This window comes from Lagopus muta, chromosome 1 (assembly GCF_023343835.1).
Source record: "Lagopus muta isolate bLagMut1 chromosome 1, bLagMut1 primary, whole genome shotgun sequence".
NCBI classification, from domain to species: Eukaryota; Metazoa; Chordata; class Aves; order Galliformes; family Phasianidae; genus Lagopus; species Lagopus muta.
The window spans coordinates 163,134,438-163,140,237 of NC_064433.1; the positions used below are offsets into that span (position 1 = coordinate 163,134,438).

The 5,800-nt window shown below is 39.1% G+C and overlaps 1 long non-coding RNA gene across 4 annotated transcripts; it reads left to right on the plus strand.

Moving 5' to 3' along the window:
- Positions 1-802: 802 nt before the first annotated feature.
- Positions 803-2,905, plus strand: LOC125687703 (uncharacterized). 4 transcript variants are annotated; one of them, XR_007374345.1, is made up of 3 exons: positions 916-1,051; positions 1,700-2,041; positions 2,420-2,905. It is a non-coding gene; the product is annotated as an uncharacterized LOC125687703 (long non-coding RNA). The 4 variants fall into 4 exon arrangements; XR_007374341.1 differs by lacking the exon at positions 916-1,051 and adding an exon at positions 803-857 and having other exon boundaries at positions 1,700-2,905; XR_007374330.1 differs by having other exon boundaries at positions 1,700-2,905.
- The last annotated feature ends 2,895 nt before the right edge of the window (positions 2,906-5,800 follow it).

A 5,800-nucleotide genomic window follows, 5' to 3' on the forward strand; every position in this document is an offset into this window, starting at 1 on the left:
CATTATGATCATTTATTTTGTGGAGAAATGATGAATCCTCTGCTATAATCACATTTTTTCCATTTATCACTAAAAGGATAGTCAAAAACAATCCTCCTTTAAGATTCAAAATGATGATGAGAAATTTGTTACAGCGATAGCTTAAAAATCATTTTGGGGTAACCTTTACTTTTGCTCCTTGTCACTAGATAACAGCAGCACATATCAGAAAATACCCATAAGAGAAGACCAGGATGTTTTGATCTGCAGAAGCTCTCCTACAACCAATCAAGAAGAAACTAATAGAAAATGGGATAGTTACAGCCTATGTCATCAGTTGTTTTGTTTTTTTGTTTTTTTGTTTTTTTTTTTAAAGGTACAAAATTCAGTAATTCAGTACAAACACTAAGTTGAGATTATCTCTTTTTCCAGTGACCAGAAAGAACAATACCACTGCAAGAAGGATCACATGACTCCTGCTCTACTGATCCTAACTACATAAAATGCAGAAAGTCCATGGGGAGATGTTGTAAAGGGGGAAGACAAACTTAGAAGACCAGCAAGGCAGAAAGAAAACAAAAAGGATTCATCCTGTTAGAGTTTTTGCCTGACAATCTACTGAAAGATGTTTTTTTGTTTGTTAACTTTTTTTTTTTTTTTTACTCCTGCCTCTTCTCTGGAAGTTTCCTTTTCTCAGATGCCTCCTAGAGCAAGGTACAAGATGTAAAATCACCTTATCTGTGTTGGGAGTCATCTCCCCCTAATTGCAACCATCTGAAAGCTTGGTTTTTAGTCTGGCTCAGTCACCTGGGCTTCCTTGATACATACCTCCTATGGCAGTTCATGTCCTCTTGAGATAAGCAGCTGAAATAACTCAAGTAAGTTACTCTACAGTGATGCCTGTTAGCAGGAACATGATAGATAAGACAGCCAGAGATGAGATAGAAACTGCAGAGTTAGTCTCACCTACGTGGCTGGAGAGGAGATCGGTGGGACAAAAATAACCTGTGATTCTCAGTGATCTCAGACAAATATATGTCCTAGATGTATGTGATAACAGGATAAATTCCAGGTAAATTGGGGGACTTCATAAGCATTTCCTTCCAGTTCTTTGTTTTGAGAGCTGCACTGTGGTATAGAATGATCTGGTGAGTATTCACTACCTAAGAGGTTCATGAATCGTGTAGAGAATGTACCCAGGACTGATGTTTTTATTTCCCTCTAAGGTAGTTTGGAGTAGGGCTGTTATGAACTATGCATTAAAGAACAAGAAGCAGTTCAGAAAGATCTCGGTCTGTTTTTCTGAGATATCCAAATTGAGAATGAGATATGAGTAGAGTAAACAAGACAAAAAAAAAAAAAAAAAAGCCTTTCTATTCACTTTAAGGAAAGCGTTAGCAGTAAAGGAGTTAATTTTATCTTATGTAAGCAAACCAACAAAATTTCTCAGATATCTATGTGCTGAAATTTCACCATGGACCTTATTGCTGAATTTCTTTAAGCATTATTTTGCTTTGGAGCTTGCCCTCATTTTCGGTGATATCCTTTTATTTGCCTTGCTGGCTACAGCAGGGAGTTATTTTGAACACAGACCTAAATGCAAAAAAAAAGAAAAGCAAGTAAGTTCATCTTCGGGTGCATACATTTACTAAGTAAGTACAGGATGCTTAGCATCTTTCCTTTTGGCTTTATTTATAAGACATTCATTCTCTCTCCACAGGTGAATGAAAACCAATAGGCTCACACAACCTGTTTACAAATGTGTCCTGTTTTTATCTATGATTACTTCACAGCACTGCTGTGCTTCTCTGATGCGCTGGGCTTCAGTTGCAGTCCTGATATAAGTAATGTGTTACTTTTCCAACCAAAGAAAATGTAATTTAAACAAGCTTGTCAATGGTGGGGCCCAGCAGGCAGGTGAAGCAAGGAATCCAAAGGAGGGTCAGGTTCCCTGGAATTTCTCTGCTACCACAGAAGATTAGAAGATGATGCTTATCGTTTGGAAGAAACAAACGAAATCTGGAAGTGTAATGCATCCTCAAAAGTTTGTAGTGAGAAGGAGGTATTAGCTTGACATCAAACTAGTGCCAGTAATAAAAGCTGTGTGAAAGTTATGTGTTTCATGGCACAGTACACATTGTGCTGTTCTATTACTTGATAGTCAGCCCCAGGCCTTTTGTACAGAAATGTTATGAAATTCTTACAGCTCTATCCCAGCAAAGCCTGCTTTCTCAACTTCTTTTCCCCATCTGCTTGTTTCCTTTGTTGGATGGGGCAAGTATACTTGTTTTGCTGCTCCTTGCTCTGAACAAATTATCAATCTCTCTGCCACCCCCTTTATAAAGAAGGTAATGAACACTGGGCAGACACTGTTGCATATCAATTCATTACTGCTGCTAGAAATAGAAATAATCTATTTTTGTTGTTGTTTTTCTCACAGGAATAATTTGTCTTGTCAGACTTACAGACAATATCAACAGATCCCTAAACTTTAGCAGAAGCATTAACTTCATGTTCTAGAAATTCATGGCTGAAGGCTTCATCAGAAAACTTCCATGAGATGGCTCAGTCCTGAGAATTGCTTACTGAAAGCAAAGTTCATCTAAGCTCTGTTTTTGCTGTGACCTCTGTGAGTGGCTGAAATGTTTAAATCAGCATTCATCTTACAACATAATGCTCTGTTACTGTAACTATGTGCATGTAGTCTATGCTGAATCAGGATTATTTTTTTTTTCTGTATTCTGAAATGATGAATGAAAAAGTAAGGCTCGTTCAAGCTGTTTCCTTTTTCTTCCTTGTACCCCTTTGTTTAATTCTAAATGTTTGATCCAAATTTTGCCATTCTAGGGTTTTGCCAGGCTAAATAATATTTAAGAGATTTTTTTTCTATTATAAAGAAATAAAAGTCCCACTGATTGATTGATTATTTATCTATCTATTTATCTATTTATTAATTAATTTGTTTGTTTATTTATTTATTTATTTGTGGGAGTATACTACTGAAGCTGTCAGACCTGGTGGAGTCTTGTTCCCGTTCTGGCTGCTGGAGCCCAGCACGGTGTGTGCTGGGACACTGGAATTCTCTCCATACCACTTCTGTGTGGCTGCTGCTAGTCTCATTTTCAGCGATGGCCAGAGGTAGGACTGAGGACATACCCCAGAGACATGTGCACAGACCCACGGCATAGAGGACAATATGGTCACACAGGCTGTCATAGGAAACACTGTTCTTAGCATCGCTCACGTATAGAATCACCAAAACTCACAGAAAATAGAACAGTTAATACCAGCCCTACTACTTCTTTTGTGAAAACTCTATAAGAGAAAGCAAACACTCCCGCTCTCTGAATTGCCATGTACACCCACAATCACAAACTCAGAATGGTCTCTGTCTAATATCCATTCCTGGACAATTGGGTCCATTTGCTACCTGCTGGCACACAACCTGATTCCTTCCAGTTGGGTATTCCCTCCTACTCTCAGCTAGTTTTGTTCACGACATTTAGCCATCTTGCAGATATATAATCACCTTTGTTTCCCCAGTTGCTGTCACACAGGTATATCGGTCCTTTCCACCCACTGACATAGAAGCTTTGCAGCAGAGAGGATAGCGAGAATGCACAGAAGAATACAGGTGGTAAAAAGATTCAGTAATAAGATAGGCATCTGACACCTTTATTCCCTCCTCTCTATTTTACTGAGCTTATCTCTTTCCAGTTTACCCTGACCCTTCTCTTTCTCTGTCTTTGGCCCTTTTCCCTGAACATCTTACAGAAAGGTTTGCAGAATACCAGAAACTAACTTTAATATCTTATAATACTGATATTAATCTTATTTCTCCTTCTCATCAATTACAAAGTACAGGATGATTCATTTCAAGACTATGAGTGCAGCCTTTAACGGCTTGTGGACTGGCTACTGAGGAGTTCTTCTCTTTGCTATTTATTGTCTCTGCTATTTTTTAATTACGGGCCATTTCTTTCGTACTTGAGTCCTTAAAAAGGTAGTTCACTGAACAGCTTGTTTTTTTTACCCCATGTAAATTCATGAAGCCTATGCAATTCATTTCCCATCCGGGATGGGCAAGGAATGGGGCAGGTTTGAGAAACACACTGCTGTCATAGAATTCTCCACCTTGTGCAGCTGCCCTGCGAGCTTTGGGTGTTCAGCAGTTTGGCTGTGCACAGACTGTCAACTTTGCACCTGATCTACACGGGATGGAGCACCTGTGAGCTGCAAAAGTGGGGTCCCCAGAGTGTGATCTCCCTCCACGCACAGTGCAGCTTTCCTCTTAGCTCTCCCAGTATAAGCAGCAGCTGCGAGCAGGGAAACGGTCTCTATGGTCTCACTGCTCCCTCTTTTGGAGTTTAGCGAGAAAGAAATGTGGTGGCAAGGGAGAAGAAATCTGGTGGAGGCAGAGTGGTGTGAGCAGAGAAGGAGCAGGTGGCTGAAGCAGCATCCAAGAACAGAGCGCACTCACTGAGAGGATGGGTTGGGGCAGGAGGACAGAAACAAAAGAGGGCTTATAGGGGCTGACAACAGGGAGAGAAGGAGGGGAATTTTGGGGTGGGGGTGTGAGCAGACTGTAGCAGTGGCAGTAAAAAAGGACAGGCGCAGGAGATAGAACTGATGCTGAATTAAAAGCTGGGGAAAGAGAGACAGATTTAAGCTGCTAGCAGTGTAATATAGGAATTTGAGCAGAGAGGGACATCAAAGGAGATTGTGGCAATTTTGACCTGGAGAGTGTGAAATCAATAGGATAAATTCCCTGCTTTGGTGAGGAATTATATTTATTTTATTATTTTATTTTATTTTATTCTATTTTATTTTATTTTATTTTATTTTTTCACCATTGCTATCTGGGAAATAGCTATATAATTCAATCCATGGGTGAAATCCTGATCTCATTTGGTTCTCATGGTTGATCCACATGTAAAGTAACAGCCTTACACAATCATTAGTCATATGTAAAACGTTCTTAATAATCTTTAATGCAGAGAAATGTGCCAAGAATTTCACAGCCCATATTAGCAGATGTGTGTGTGGTGTGTTGCAGTTCTAGCTTTAACTGGAGTTTTTCTCACTTTTCCTTAGCTAGAAATATTTCTCTTGGACATATTTCTTTTTTCTCATTTTTAAATAAATGTCTGACAGTTCTGGGCTCACTTGCAGTAGCTGTTTTTTTGTTTGTTTGGTTTGTTTTTCTCTCTTACAAATACTTCCCCTGATGCCATGCTGACCTTTTGAATTCTTTCCATCTCAGCAGCTTCATCTTAGGAAGACAGTCCTCCTAGGCTTCCCCCTGCTACTCTTTCTCCTTTTAACCAAGTGCTACTGGGTAAGTAGATCTGTATTATCAACAACAATGCACTGCAATTCACTCACTTTTAGCAGGAGCTGCCTATTAAGCATTTTTTGCTCAAGAATTTCCAAGATGCCACAAGTAAATACTTGAACTAAATGTCAAGCTTTCTTTCAACTTTCAAGAAAAAAATCAGGGAAGATTTCAAGAACATTACAGAGATTTTTATTTAATAATATTTCATATCCCATACTACATAATAGCTGAGTTCTACTAGCGTGGGGTTATTTTTCAAGGAGATATGAATTTACCTATAACTGTTCTTAAACATTTTCCTCACATTCTTCTCCTTTCTGTTACCTTAATTATGATGTACATGCTACAACAAGCATCATTCAGCAAGCGTTGATGAATGTCAATGGGTGCAATTTTCCTTACAATGGAGGAGTTCAATGGCACACTTTTGCTTTCATACACAGTTCTATAGCAATCTGCATTCTGTCAGGCTGCCCCTCTGCT